A 16,257-nucleotide genomic window follows, 5' to 3' on the forward strand; every position below is an offset into this window, starting at 1 on the left:
CATGTGTTTCCGTGCTAGTATATAAATCATTGCGCCATTTCACCAGAACCAACTTGTTAGCATTCAGGTGCTCACACATGTTTTTCCATGTTAGTGTAAATTACAACGCGATAACTGAGCTTGATCAGAACCAACTTGTCCGCATCCATGTGTACACACCTGTCTTTCCGTTTGCACTGGCGCACATACGGAAGTCGCATCGCCACAGAGTTCACAAGTGCCATCATCATTTCCATTGCTCCCAAAATGATATCATTTCTCGCATTTGCTTGCGTCGCGGCGCGCTAAATTTACGCCAGGTTTCCGGTTGGCGTCAATCTTTCTCTGATTCTATTTCACTTTCTACTTCACTTATTCTTCCATAGTGTGTTTTCCAACCCTATTAAAAAAAAGAGGTATGTGATCCAAAAAGATCCACTCGTATGTGATTATTGAAATGGGCCCAATTCATATAAATCTTATTAGACCCCATTCAAGGGGTCCTATTGGGCCCTGGTACCTTACCTGTGTGATCTCATCTGTTGAGGTCTCATAAAATGCAATTAGGTGTACTCAATGTGGCCTAATGTGGTCTTACATTTTCCCACTTGGCGCCATTATTTAATATATACAAGGTACTACTATCACTCTGTGGGCTGGCTTCGGAACCTCCTTTCGTCGCACTGAGAGCGATTGCGCTCAAAAAGTTATCGCGCGCTATGGACCGGTGCTCCGAAAAGCATGATATTCGGCTATTTTTCCCGATGGGATAGCTCGTGAATATCACTGTGAATTATCATGACTTTGAGTGAATTCGGCACGCTCTTCATATTGGTGGGGTAAAAAAGTGACCTTTACTTGGCAAATTTCCCAGTTCAGTTCGCAAATATTTACATAATTAAACTTGGAGTACATGAAATTCACATTAGGAGGTGGCAAAAACCTAATAAGAACAAATGCTGTTGACCGCATGATTCTAGGTGGCGTAGTTTTTTTATTATAATTCAATGACACGTTTTGTGGGACACCCTGTATATATATACTAATGGAAAATATCCGAAGCTCTGTAGCTGCATGTTGAGCATATGTTTGTAATTTGATCGTGCACTCCCAACCGAGGACAGCTGTTTCGCTGTACTTGGAACTCTTCAGCCCGGCGCAGGAAGGGACACGATCTTGGGTGACGGTGTGCCTCGCCGAGGCACAGTGTCAGCACCGACCCAAGATCGTGTGACTTCCCTGCGCCGTGCTGAAGAGCTCCAAGTAGAGCGAAACAGCTGTCCTCGGCTGGGAGTGCACGATCAAATTACAAACATATGCTCAACATGCGGTATAAGGGAAAAGAAAATTAGCAATAGCTCTTTGGCTGCACGTGTAGCATATATTTGTAAGTCAAACGTCGCCATGCAAGTACTGGACAGCTGTTTCGGCCTTGTTGGGCCATCATCATTGCCCGCGTACTGCTGATGATGGCCCAACAAGGCCGAAACAGCTGTCCAGTACTTGCATGGCGACGTTTGACTTACAAACATATGCTACACGTGCAGCCAAAGAGCTCTTGCTAATTTTCTTTTCCCTTATATATATGTATATATATATATATATATAGGTATTCAATAAAGATCAGAAGTGGAGACGGTGCTTCTACAGGACAAGGAATAAAAGGGGAACTTTATTAAAAACTAAGAGGGAGTATTCGACGTTTCGACAGCAGCGCTGTCTTCAACAGGAATGGGATCTTATGGTGACGCAAGTCAATTGCAAAGAATGAGAGGGGAATATGTACAAGGGGAGAGGGCAGCACACGTGCTTTGTCAAACAAAGGTAAAAGGGTACAATGAATCACAGGCAGTCATATTCTTCGCCGGAGGGCAATGATTTCATGGGGTGACCAACCGGGGAGTCTGAAAGAAATACAAAAGAGTGTATGTATTTTGAGAGAATCAGGAATTTAGGTTGCGAACTGTTGAGAGGACGCCGGGGTCCTCGTTTATCTGGCTTTTAAATTTGTAGATCAGGAACGATTCTCTTTGTTCTCTAAGGCGTTGGGATGGAAAACCCGATTGCAGAACGAAAATGGCTATGTCGTTAATTGAGTGGCCGGGTTTACTAAAATGTCGAGACACTGGCAGATTAGGTTTCTTTGATACGTCGGACCTGTGGTTGTTGAATCGGATTCTGAAGGATGTAGCTGTTTGACCGATATATTGGGCCTTGCACTCATTGCATTGAAGGAGATAAAGGACGTTAGAAGAGTTACAGTTAAATGGACCATTAATTTTTGTGCGATAGCTGGAATTTGTGCTTTCTACTCTGGTAGTAGTTTGCATTAATTTACAGATCTGGCATCTGCGTCCGTTGCATGGTTGACAACCGTTATGTTCCGACGGCTTGTTTAACTTGGCGTTCACAAGTCTGTCTTGGATGTTCCTTGCTCGACGATAAGTAACGCGGGGTGGTTCCGGGAACACCTGACTCATACGGTCAGATTGGGTGAGGATTGCATAGTGCCGTTTAAGTATGCGGTTTACGTCCGGGGCATAACCGTTGAAGCTAATAGTGAGGTTTACCGAAGAATTCTTATCGGCTCGGGGCTGTGTTTGGAATAGGTTCTCTCGATCGGTTGATCTAGCTCTGGCTATGGCATCTTTTACGACCTGATTAGGATATTTTCTATCTGCGAAAGTTTCTTCAAGGCTCTCAAGATGATTGTCTAGTTCATCATCGTTAGAACATATTCTCCGGTAACGCAGCGCCTGACTATAAGGGATAGCTAGCTTAGTGTGTCTGGGATGGCAACTCTGGAACGATAGATACTGTTGGGAGTCGGTAGGCTTTCGATACAGACTGGTGGTTATGATTCCATTATGTAGTTTAACTTCCACATCCAGAAAATTAACAGCTGAGGAGGAGTAATTGAATGTAAATTTAATACTGGGATGTACTTGGTTAAAGTCGTTAACAAACAACTGAAGGTCGCATTCGGAGTGGGGCCAAATAATGAATATATCATCTAGGAATCGCTTATATAGGAGTGGCTTCAGTGCACAATTGCTGAGGAACGGTTCTTCCAAGGATGCCATGAAGATATTTGCATAGTTAGGAGCCATTTTTGTTCCCATTGCTGTACCATTGACCTGTATGTAGTGTTTGTCGTCGAATTCAAAGTTATTGCATGTTAGGATCAGATTCAGGAGTTCAGTGAGGACGGACGTATCATAACCCTGATCGGGTTGATTGAATCGGGTTGATTGAATCGGGTTGAATCAACCCGATCAGGGTTATGATACGTCCGTCCTCACTGAACTCCTGAATCTGATCCTAACATGCAATAACTTTGAATTCGACGACAAACACTACATACAGGTCAATGGTACAGCAATGGGAACAAAAATGGCTCCTAACTATGCAAATATCTTCATGGCATCCTTGGAAGAACCGTTCCTCAGCAATTGTGCACTGAAGCCACTCCTATATAAGCGATTCCTAGATGATATATTCATTATTTGGCCCCACTCCGAATGCGACCTTCAGTTGTTTGTTAACGACTTTAACCAAGTACATCCCAGTATTAAATTTACATTCAATTACTCCTCCTCAGCTGTTAATTTTCTGGATGTGGAAGTTAAACTACATAATGGAATCATAACCACCAGTCTGTATCGAAAGCCTACCGACTCCCAACAGTATCTATTGTTCCAGAGTTGCCATCCCAGACACACTAAGCTAGCTATCCCTTATAGTCAGGCGCTGCGTTACCGGAGAATATGTTCTAACGATGATGAACTAGACAATCATCTTGAGAGCCTTGAAGAAACTTTCGCAGATAGAAAATATCCTAATCAGGTCGTAAAAGATGCCATAGCCAGAGCTAGATCAACCGATCGAGAGAACCTATTCCAAACACAGCCCCGAGCCGATAAGAATTCTTCGGTAAACCTCACTATTAGCTTCAACGGTTATGCCCCGGACGTAAACCGCATACTTAAACGGCACTATGCAATCCTCACCCAATCTGACCGTATGAGTCAGGTGTTCCCGGAACCACCCCGCGTTACTTATCGTCGAGCAAGGAACATCCAAGACAGACTTGTGAACGCCAAGTTAAACAAGCCGTCGGAACATAACGGTTGTCAACCATGCAACGGACGCAGATGCCAGATCTGTAAATTAATGCAAACTACTACCAGAGTAGAAAGCACAAATTCCAGCTATCGCACAAAAATTAATGGTCCATTTAACTGTAACTCTTCTAACGTCCTTTATCTCCTTCAATGCAATGAGTGCAAGGCCCAATATATCGGTCAAACAGCTACATCCTTCAGAATCCGATTCAACAACCACAGGTCCGACGTATCAAAGAAACCTAATCTGCCAGTGTCTCGACATTTTAGTAAACCCGGCCACTCAATTAACGACATAGCCATTTTCGTTCTGCAATCGGGTTTTCCATCCCAACGCCTTAGAGAACAAAGAGAATCGTTCCTGATCTACAAATTTAAAAGCCAGATAAACGAGGACCCCGGCGTCCTCTCAACAGTTCGCAACCTAAATTCCTGATTCTCTCAAAATACATACACTCTTTTGTATTTCTTTCAGACTCCCCGGTTGGTCACCCCATGAAATCATTGCCCTCCGGCGAAGAATATGACTGCCTGTGATTCATTGTACCCTTTTACCTTTGTTTGACAAAGCACGTGTGCTGCCCTCTCCCCTTGTACATATTCCCCTCTCATTCTTTGCAATTGACTTGCGTCACCATAAGATCCCATTCCTGTTGAAGACAGCGCTGCTGTCGAAACGTCGAATACTCCCTCTTAGTTTTTAATAAAGTTCCCCTTTTATTCCTTGTCCTGTAGAAGCACCGTCTCCACTTCTGATCTTTATTGAATACCTTTATTTTTCGTGGTCAACCGCATTCGTTTATTTCAACTTATATATATATATATATATATACAGGGTGTCTCAGAAAACGTGTCATTGGATTATAAAAGAACTACACCACCTAGAGTCATGCGGTCAATGGTATTTGTTCTTATTGGTTTTTTGCCACCTCCTCATGTGAATGTCGTGTAAGGTAAGTTTAATTATGTAAATATTTGCGAGCTTAAGTCGGAAATTTGCCTAGTAAAGGTCACTTTTTTACCCCACCAATGCGATGACCGTGTCTAATTTAGTCAAATTAATCATAATTGACAGGGATATTCAGGAGCTATCCCATCGGAAAAAATAGCCGAACATCATGCTCTACGGAGGTCGCACTGAATAGCGCACGATGAATTTTTCAGCGCAATCTTTGTCAGTCCGACGAAAGGAGGTTGGAAACCCAGCCCTCCCCGACATCGCAGAAAGAGATAAAACAGGCACGGCTTATCACGTCTGACTTTCGCTGGGATAATGCTTTCTCTCTCCCAATTTTAGGAACTGTTACTTTTTCTACTATCACTGTGTGGGCTGGCTTTGGAACCTCCTTTCGTTGCACTGAGAGCGATTGCGCTCAAAAAGTCATCGCGCGCTATGGTCCGGTGCTCCGAAAAGCATGATATTCAGCTATTTTTTCCGATGGGATAGCTCGTGAATATCACTGTGAATTATCATGAATTTGAGTGAATTCGGTACGCTCTTCATATTCGCGGGGTAAAAAAGTGACCTTTACTTGGCAAATTTCCGAGTTCAGTTCGCAAATATTTACATAATTAAACTTGGAGTACATGACATTCACATTAGGAGGTGGCAAAAACCTAATAAGAACAAATGCTGTTGACCGCATGATTCTAGGTGGCGCAGTTTTTTTATTATAATTCAATGACACGTTTTCTGGGACACCCTGTATATATCATGGTACAGGTAGTCCCTGGCCAGTTGATTGTCCCTAGCGCAAACGAACAGAGGTGATTGCAGGAACAAAGAGGTGGATACGCGTTAGATATAAGGAGCGGTCATGTACCCACCAACAACTCTCGTGGACCACTGACCACGGACATTGATGAGCAGACATACAACTTCACCCCGGTCAGTCCAAAGGAGGAAGTGCAGCTCTCAGGGCAGCTCTGCGATTCTTTGAGCAGCAGAAGAACACGTGAAATGTGTTCGTCATTGATCGTGTCGTTAGAAAAAATGTAGGTTGAAAATTTCCCTAGGCAAACAGATTTCACAGACGTTTCCCGAAAAGAAAGTGCAATGCGTTCTTTTAGAAAGGCTATTTGTGTTCTGTATACCAGCTCAGGCATACCCTTACCTTAAACAACTCTCAACACCTGGTGTTCGTTAATATGACAATTTGCTTAATAACCAAAATCCGCATGAATGGCCATGGTGATATTAACGAGTTTCGACTGTATTTGGGTCAGAGATTGCTGGTGCCTGCAGGACTGAGGTGGGGTCTGGCTCAAGCGGCAAAATGTTGCATCTTATTATAACGACTCATTTATTTATTTGTTGTCGTACATGACGTCACTGCCAACCACACAGTGGAGTGCTTCTCTTTAACGCAGTTCAAGAGCATCTGCCACTATATGTAGTGACTACGTAATAGAAACGAAAACGTAGACCATGATATAAGAACCATGATGTACAGAAATGTTCCGCACGATCACATATGTTAGTTGGTCCCGTTAAATCTGCATCACCTTTTCTTTTTTTTTTTTTGCTAAAAAATAATCGACAGTACTCAGAAAAAACAAGACAAAAATATTTAATATTGCTAAGAGAAGGCTATATCCTAGTGAATTCCTCAGGGCAGTGTACCATGTTTTGATGATACATACATCATGACACAACTGAAGTTTAACATTATGAAGTGAACTCATCCCTAGCAAAAAAAAAAAAAAAAGAACAGGCTGGATTGAGCTGGAATCTCCAGCTGTATTATTGTACTGGATCCATAATTGATCCAGCCTGGAAACAGGTTCGACCCTGGGTGGAAACATGGTGGCTCCAGCCCGAAAAAGCATGCTCCGGAACCAGTTCCACAATGGACGCAGGCTGGAAGAAGGCTGGCCATGCGGCATGTTTCCAGCTGGAATTTCGTGTCCTGATGTTTCGGGGTGGCTTCCACAGGAGCCAATGTTGCCTTCTGCCGGAACCTACGTTCCAAGACCGAAGGCTACATCAGATCACGTTGAAGCAACTGATTCAACGTAAATTGCTGCACGAAGAAGCACAGAAAGTTGAAATATGCCAGCAAATTAACAATTGACAATGAGCAATAAATTGAAATATTTATTGTATGAGCGTGAGACAGCCTGACTGCAAACGAAGACACTGTCTATGCAAACTCGTCTTACAGCAACGAAGGAAGATGAACTACCAATCGATATGGTGCATAGTGCTCCTCTGGATTACATGCACCTTGTCTGTCTTGGAGTTGTAAGGAAAATGATCTTGTTATGGTTGAACGGACCACTGTCAGTGCGCATGGGTCTTTGTGACAGAAATAGCTTCACAACAAGAGGTTCTTAAGGGAAGTATTCCTTGTGAATTTGCTCGGAAGCCAAGAGGATTGGATGAAGTGGACCGGTGGAAGGCGACAGAGTTTCGGCTCTTCCTCCTGTACACCGGTCCGATCATTCTTTATGGCTTGCTCCCACAGGCAGCATACCTGAACGTCATCACTTTACACTGTGCTATATCCATTCTTATGAAACCTGAGCTCTGCCATGCACAGACAGACTATGCTGCTGCTTTGTTGGCACACTTTGTTCAAACCTTTGCTGACATTTTTGGGGAGCATTTTGTTTCATACAATGTGCATGGTCTTCTGCACTTGGCAGATGATGTGAGAAACCGTGGTCCCTTAGATTCCTTCAGTGCCTTCCCGTTTGAGAATAATATGAAGGCACTGAAGAGGCAGCTAAAGAAACCAGGGGCAACGTTAACGCAGCTCTATAACCGGCACTGTGAGTATCTGCTTTGTGATGTGAGGCATGAGAAAAAAGGCAAAAAGACTGGCTTTTGTGATCCTCACAATTCCGGCCCACTTCCCTCCCAATGTAGGCAGCCCCAGTACGCAACATTTGCTTCCCATGACTTCACCTTAAAGACGAAGGGCCCTGACAGATATTGTTCAGTAAATGGCACATTAGTTGAGGCACATAACTTTGCAGTGTGCAGACTGTCTGAGGAGCCTTGTGTCATCGGCTATGAACTTGTGCGGGAGCGTGATTTCTACGTGAAACCGTTTCCTTCCTCGTTAACTGGAATCTCTGTTGTCTCTCGAAAGGCAGATCTCAGGGTCTGGCCACTTGCACAGGTCTCGAAGGTTTTGTGTCTGCCACATGGAACAAATTTGGTTGCAATGGCACTTCTGCATTTGCAGTAAGACATCGCTGGGCATGTGCTTGCATTGCTGCTCATCATTGGTGATATTCATCTAAACAAGTGATTTTTTTATTGCATGTAAACTCAGCATGTCATGAAAACAGCTCAGGTGAACTGACTCATTAGAACAGTGTTATCGAAATATAATTACACTTTGTAAGACGTATCGTGTGATCAGAAAGCCTACGGAACATGCCGCCGGTGTAACTTCCCCCAAATGTGATATTCCATTGGCTGGACAGTAGTGGCTAAGCGAAGATCAAAACAGTCCACCCTTGAAAGATGATGAAAGATGAAAGTCACTGAAAAGGTTAGCCAGCTGTAGAACTCGTCCACCCTTGATTTTGTTTAGTCGCCCGCAACCCTCCAGCCACTGGAACATCCTTTTCAGGGGGAATTACACCAGCTGCGTGTTCCGTAGGCTTTGTTTCTACCTCAAGAATTTTAAGCTTTCTTTTAAGGTGCAGTATACCATTGCACACTTTGTCGAGCATGATGAAGTGGAGGTGGTTCCATGCACATGGATATCTGGAAGTTTTTGCAAGTGGCCGAGACTCCCCATAAACAAAGTTCGTGCCATGATCAAACAGGGATCTCTCCCAGGCCACAGCTACGACAACTACAAAGTGGACATGGAAGGAATATTCCGTAAGTTTTCTTGTTGAGAACTGTATGTTCCTTCCTCATGGTAGCAATTCTACTTCAACAGCAACCTACGAAAAAGCGCGAGAGAATCTGGCAGTCTCTGAGTACACTTCTGACTTCAGCGGTGCAAAGGAGTTGCCACCTAAGAGAATACGACGTGCTCGCACATTTGACAGTGATGAAGATGACGCATTCCCTGCTGTACCTGACAGCTTCGCAAAATGTATGTGTATCCCCTGGTGGCTACTGCTACGTCGTAGTTAATTCGATATGTTGCCAAAGACATTGTTAAAGCACCATTACTGTGAGCATTGGTTGAAGCACAACGAGCTTTTGTGCTGTTTGAACATTTCTAGAAGTTTTTATGCAAATTGTTACATTTTACAGGTGGTTATTCTGGGAAATCTCCATCCTCATGCCAGTCCAGGAGGAGTAGCACAGGTAATCAAATCTAACTGCAGATGTTCATGAGCACTAAATGTTGTCCTGTAAGGAAAATCTTGCTATAATTTTCTCCTGCTGCGTCTCTGCTAAGTTCCAACCAGCGTAGCTGCTCTCCCGCACCCTCTTACAGTAAAGAAATACCTTGTGCCTCTTCACAAGATGCACGTCGCCCTGGGTCTGCTTTAACTGGTTCTTGTCTCGACACCACTACTCGATTCCAGGAATCGTGCGCCCAACCTGCCAGGGGGAGCCGTAAGTTCTTTGCTGGGTTTCTCTCATGATACCAGCCAGCTCCTGTGGCTTGGCTTCAAACGTGAGAAAGATTGAACAATGACAGCCAGCCTTTCTTCACTTTTTCATATACTCCTCAGCTGCTGCTGTTTGCAGATATGTTGCCATTTGCCCACCACACATTTTTCTGAATGCATGATTTCAAAATATTACAGAGCCAATTCTACCAAGCTTGCTGGCTATTTGCAACGAGCCTGGTATGTACGCCAACGTAATATGGTTGGGTAGTGGTGGATGGTTCTGTACCCTGTAGTGCCTAAATTTACCTCTGTTCATATGGTATTCCCTTGCCCAGATGATTCAGCATCCCAAGCGGAAATTCACATGGAAGTTGGTAATGATTGATGTCATGGTCTCTTTGGCATGCAGAGGCGGTCAATGCCTTTATCTCGATGTATCGAAGGTTTCACTTTTCTCATTTCTGTAGGGAATCATTCTAATTTTCGTGCCAGGGGAATGAGAGCACCGACAGGAAATTCATCACTTGAGCAGCCACTGCCAGAGTATGGTGAGTGCCTTTTGGAGGTACTCGCAGATGTCATCAAATGGTTTTGCCATTCTATGTGAAATCAATATTAGGATGCATTATACTTATTGGTAAAGGATTTTCAGAATTCCAGCGGCAAGTTTTGAGAAGTCTGAATATTCTCCGCATGAACCTACAACAGCAAGGAGACTTGATCTCAAGCCTTGTCCCACTCCAGGCCTCGTCACCAGCTGCACCTCTAGTTGTGACTGAGCCATTTCATTCTGTAGACCTTCTGGAAAGCTTTCAACACCACTTAACAAATCAGAAGGAGGAGCAGTTGGTGAGCAACCCACCTCTTTAGAAACTCTTTGCAAGTGTTTCATGGAAATGTTTACTTTCCAGCAGACCAATATTTGGATGTATTACACATGCATCGCATGCTTTCCTTTCACTCTGTCCTGTATATAGCCATTGAAATATTTACTGAATTGAGTGTATGATTCTTGTCAAGTACTACTACAATAATCTGAATTATGGTATTAGTCACATTAAAATGCAGAGGTCTAAGTGTGAAGCAACCTCTGTGCGGTTTGATGTGACTAGTACCGAAATTTGCCACATAATTCGTACATGCAGCAATGTCTGAAAATGTGGAGGAATCTAATATATTTGCAGTACAGAGAGCTTGCCGTCCTTGGTGGAAGTTCGGTAAAAACGGCAGTAAAGAGAATCATGTGTCACCTTTTCACTGATGTTGTGGCGGAGAAATTCAGCTGGGAAGGTAAAAAAGGGAAGCAGTCTTCAAGGAATTGAAGTTTCCTGGCATCATCATGCGTAAGTGAATGAAGCTAAATCAAGTTTAATTTATTGCTATGCTCAAACAGGAGAAAAGTGCTATAGCTGCTTGCACCCACATCTTTATACAGATCATGTCTGCCATTTGTGGGTGTCGAAATAATTTTTGAGTACACAAACATCCATGTCCTACTGGGCATAATCAGGCTTGCTTTGCAGATAACCATTCATTTCAGATGCATGTAGCAGTGTTATCCGCACTGTAGGGGATCCTCAATAACAGTAATATTTCAAAAGTTAGTTGCTTTTATAAACTAGGAGTAGTTTTATTCTCAGTTCTGATATGCTTGCACATGTTAAAACACAGAGCGCATAGTCATGTCATGCAACAAGGTGCTTTTTGATAATTTAAATCATTAAGTGCAATTTGACTGTGCAGGTGCTGTTCACGCTAACAAGACTTTGGCCAATGCAACAAATTTTGAAGTTGAGTCAGAAATTAAAGGGTGGCTACGACATGCAAAGGACAGGAGACTGAGGCAGAAGACCAGCGGCTGATGTAGGTAATTGTGTTGTTTCTCCAGGAAACCTTTGCATATTAGCATGCCTCTTCACAGGACCCACAGCTTACATGGCCAGAGAAAGTCCACATCACGCCATGAGGTCAAAGGGCAACGAGTAGTGGAACGCCTTCTTTCATCATCAGTGCAACCTTCCGCACAGTTATGGGGAGGATTGGAACTTTTGTGACTACTGTGATATAACTACCGTGTACCTGTCATGTAAAAGACAACACAGCACTCTCGCGTGCAAGAGCCACATGTGTAAAACCACATGGCTAATTGAGCCTTTCAACCTTGTACCTTTGATTCTTGTTTTAAACTTAATATCTGATATCTAGTCAATGTAGATTTGTAGCTAGTGTCTTTAAGCTAGCTTTTGTTGTATTTTTCTGAAAGAGGCAAACACGAAAATTTCTAAAGGATGAAGCAAAACTTTGATGGGGAAACAAGCTTTCGGACAGAGTCTGTCACTCATCAGGTGTGCAATTTTGGAAACAGTTGGCATGTATATCATTCTTAATATAAACATAAGAGGGAAGGAACAAATTCGTGATGCAAGGGAGGCGACACATCAGAATGAAATAAGAAGGAACTTCGTTGCTGGAACTCTGTTATTTAATCCTGATGTTGAGTGTGCCTCACTTGCATTACGAATTAATTTGATCTCTCATACGTTCATGTTAGGAATGATACATATGCATACCAACTGTTTGAAGAATTGTTCACCTGATGAAGGATGGACACCGTCAGACAGCTTGTTTTTTCCATTACGCTTATGCTTCACCTTTTCGAATTTCTCTTGTCCGCCACACCCAACAACTGGATTCTGGGGAAATCATGTGAAGTGTCGAAACATATTACGTTACATTATCAGTCATGCCAGCTGCAAATTTGCTCTACGTGCATGTGTGTCACTATTCACACAGAAAACATTAACTGCACTTACAGCTGTTGTGACAGCAGTACTAGTCATACAAGAATACTCATCTCAGGATTTTGGTGTTTTATTTATCGAATGCGCTAGCATCATCGCGTCTTATCAGTGGCACCCTATATTGTTAATTATCAATATGTGTTTTAATATAGTATATTGTACAATAGAAACAGCATCCTTACGGTGTATGTAACATCAGTGTACTTGGTTAAGCACTTAAGCTGTCGGTACAGCAATACTAGTCAGATGACAATACTCCTCTCAGGATTTTGATGTTTTATTTACCGAATGTGCCAACAGCATCGCCTCTTACCTGTATCACCCTATCGTTATTTACCAGTCTATTTATGTATATATTTGTGCACAAAACATCTTTGTACTTGGTGTGCATCCAATAAACGAGTTCGTTGATATGATGTTCTCTGTTGCAGGGTTGTATTCCCCGTAGAATAAGTAAAAATTGCAAAAAAGCAACGAAATACAATAATAATAATACGTCCTGTATATGTCCTCTATATGTCCGAAATATCCCTGAGAGACAATCCTGGAACCTTCCCTGGATCAGCAAATGTGGAAGAAATACGGGTCCTCTGTCTGTCCCAGAGACGTCAACGGGCTATTCAGCCTAGTCCCTGGGATATCCGAAAATCCCAAGTGGGATATCGTGTGGACGTTTCCGAGACATATCTGATTTACTGGGATCACATCACCATCACAGCCCATCGCATCATAACCAATCATTCGACATCACCATCACAGCCCATCACATCATAACCGATCACTCAAAACCACCATCACAGCTCATCTAATCATAACCCATCATTCAACATCAACATCACAGCTCATCACATCATTACCCTTCATTCAACATCAACATCATAGCTCATCACCATCATTACCCATAATTAAACATCAACATCACAACTCATCATATCACTACCCATCATTCAACATCACAGCCCATCACATCATAGCCCGTCGTTCAACATCACAGCCCATCGCATCATTACCCATCATTCGACATCACAGCCCATCACATCAGTACTTATCATTTGACATCATAGCCCATAACATCATTACTCATTATTCAACATCACAGCCCATCATATCATAGGTCAGAATTCAACTTCAGAACTCGTTCTGAGTTCAACTTCGTTGTGTATGATGGACTTTGAATCTGATCTGCAGGGACCGGTTATGAGACTGAGGGCCTTGTATGCTGCGCATGCTTGCGCTTCGGCGACGACTTGGCTTCGGGGCTTCGGTGACCGTGCGTCCCGGCTACTGGGCAGATGTCATCTTTCGGGTGGCGGCCGTTTACAGTGACGTTCGTAAATTAAACAGGTGTTGTGTTTGTGCTGTCGCAATGGTGGGCGGGGCTTGGCGGGGCGCCCGTCCACTTCCCGGAGCGAGCCTTGACGGGGCGGAGTGGCGATAGGGTTGCACTGAAAGCGTGAATGCAAATACCAGGTGCGTAGGGTGAGGATTGCCGAGTGGCGTGGCAGCTGGTATGCCGCTGTCCTCCTAGTTTGCGGGTTGTTGCGCAACGCGCCGATCGACTGCTGATATTGTTACATTAGAAAAGGCATGGCAGGTCTTGGCCTTGGCATCCGGTGGCTTTATGGTATAAAGTTTCTTGGCGCTGCACGGCTGCTCATAGAGCTGGCATATTTCCGTCTTCTGCTATGTATGTGGAAGGTGGCGGTTGTGTGGAGAGAGGCGGGAGGGGTGATGAAACTGCTCGTCGGTGTTCGGTAGTCGGTTAGGCAGCGTTTACACGGGGCAACTTTTTCCAGCAACTATGAGCAACTTTGGAGTTGCTGTCAGCCGGCAACCTCCAGCAACTCGAGTTGCTCAGAGTTGCTGCGAATCGCTCGCCGACCGAAAACTTGAGAAGTTGCTCGTGCACTGGCCAATCAGCGAGGGGAGCATTGCCACGTGACTCGCGATGGCGTTGTGGATTTCGTTCGTGGATTCATTGGTTCAAATCCTGCAGGTGCAGCTGAGAAATAACTTTTTCTTTTTTTACGAACTTCGCGGAAACATATCAGTTGCCATTTCTGGAAGGTAATAATGATCTATTGGGGCAATAAAACTGACTGAAATTTGATAAACAGCAACTAAAGAAAATATTCCACCAATTCAATTCGAACCCACATTCTCCGGTCGCCATAAGGTTGCTTGTGGGTGAAGCTACCGAGTTGCTACGTGTGAACGCGGACTCGAAATTGCTCGAAAGACGTTGGTTTGAGTTGCTTCGAGTTGCTGGGAAAAGTTGCCCCGTGTGAACGCCGGCTTAATCGGGGAATGACCGGGATCCCATGATGGGAAGGAGGCATGTGCCAATAGAGGGTGCAAGGGAGTATGGTGACTTCGCCCCTGTTTTTCTGCGTGCGTTGAGATTTCCTTTCTTTTTTCTTTTCCCAGTCGAGAGGTTTCGACCTGCTGCTGTTTCAACTGGGACTTTTAAACTGGGATGTTTGAACTGGGGGTGCATTGCAAATATCTAGCAGTGAAACGGCGGATTTTCAGGCAAATGCATCTTTGTTTTCTCTCCCTCTCTCTCGATATAGTGTCGTATATCTACGATAGAAGCATGTTTGGTCATGGTTCGGGGCCGATTAGTGGATTCTATGGTGCGTACAAATGAATGTTTCGTACGTTACGGCATATACGGAAAATACTCGCACAGCGCGTATTTTGGGATATTCCCATCAGCTCCAATTGCCTTTGTGTGTGTGCGCGCGCGCGTGTGTGTGGATGTGTGCGTGTGCGTGTGTGTATGTCTTGCTGTATTTCTAGATGCACTGGTGTAAGCAGCATGGCGTCTCAGTCTGGTGGGCCGTACTCTGCTTCTTTGCTTTCTGTATACTGTTAGGAATGTAGAGGAGGTGGAGTTCCTCTACATGAGTCCCGACCGACGGTGATGGTATGCCACGGAGAGGCGATGACGGTGGCCTATCTCCATGGCCGCGCCGGTGGAACTGAGGCAGGTACCCCAGGCGCGTGGCCATCTTCATCGTTGTCCACGGCCCGCTACAGTGCTCCCTCCTCAGACGCGGAACGGCGATAAGAAAGATCGAAGAATCACGTCTATACCGGAGGGAGAGAACAAGAGTGACCGTGGATGACGCGCACTGCTGGACATGTCCACGGGCGGCACAGCACACGTTGCAGCCAGAGGTCGATGAGTGGGGCGGGAGCGGCCGAGATGAGGTTTGCCAGAGATGAACGTTGACGTCGTCGAAGTCGTGGTCTGGCGTTGGAGTCGTGGCCTGGGGTGCTGCAACCGGCACGGGAGTAGGGTGCCTGAATGCGCGCGCTCTCCTCCTTCGTCGTCGTTGACAGGGTGGGGACAACGGCGGAGGTGCCGCCATGTTCACTCACAAGCGCCGCTTGCAGCTATGTGTTCTGATAGAAAATTTCGCCTTTCTAAGCTTTTTCCCACTTTTCTTCAACCATTTTCTGCCAAAAACAAAAAAAAACTTCTGCCAAAAGCTTCCAATGACGAAGTCCCGCCTCGCTCCTACACAAACAGCGGCAGTCAGTGAGCGAAAATGGCGTTCGGCGGTCACTAGGAAGTCTCCACCCTGTCAACGACGACGAAGGAGGAGAGCGCGCGCATTCAGGCACCCTACACGGGAGCGAGAGCTCGTAGGGTCCCAGGAAGTGAGGCTGCGTAGCCGTGAGGATTGCCGAGACGCCGGCTGATGCGTGCCGTGGCGTCAGCTGCCGCGACTGCCGAAACCGGCAGGCGAGCACGTTGCTCTGGTGTCGCGGCCGGCAGGGGATGAGCGTCGAGATGCATGAAATGAAGC

At 44.8% G+C, this 16,257-nt stretch overlaps 1 protein-coding gene and 1 long non-coding RNA gene across 2 annotated transcripts in view; one reads left to right on the forward strand and one right to left on the reverse strand.

The window, feature by feature from the left end:
• Window positions 1-16,257, reverse strand: part of LOC135400514 (uncharacterized) — a 374,312-nt gene that overhangs the window by 42,226 nt on the left and 315,829 nt on the right. The gene's annotated exons all lie outside the window — the stretch shown is intronic.
• Window positions 11,417-11,804, forward strand: LOC135399630 (uncharacterized). Its single transcript, XR_010424368.1, has 2 exons — window positions 11,417-11,501; window positions 11,560-11,804. It is a non-coding gene; the product is annotated as an uncharacterized LOC135399630 (long non-coding RNA).

This window comes from Ornithodoros turicata, chromosome 7 (assembly GCF_037126465.1).
Source record: "Ornithodoros turicata isolate Travis chromosome 7, ASM3712646v1, whole genome shotgun sequence".
Lineage (NCBI taxonomy): Eukaryota > Metazoa > Arthropoda > Arachnida > Ixodida > Argasidae > Ornithodoros > Ornithodoros turicata.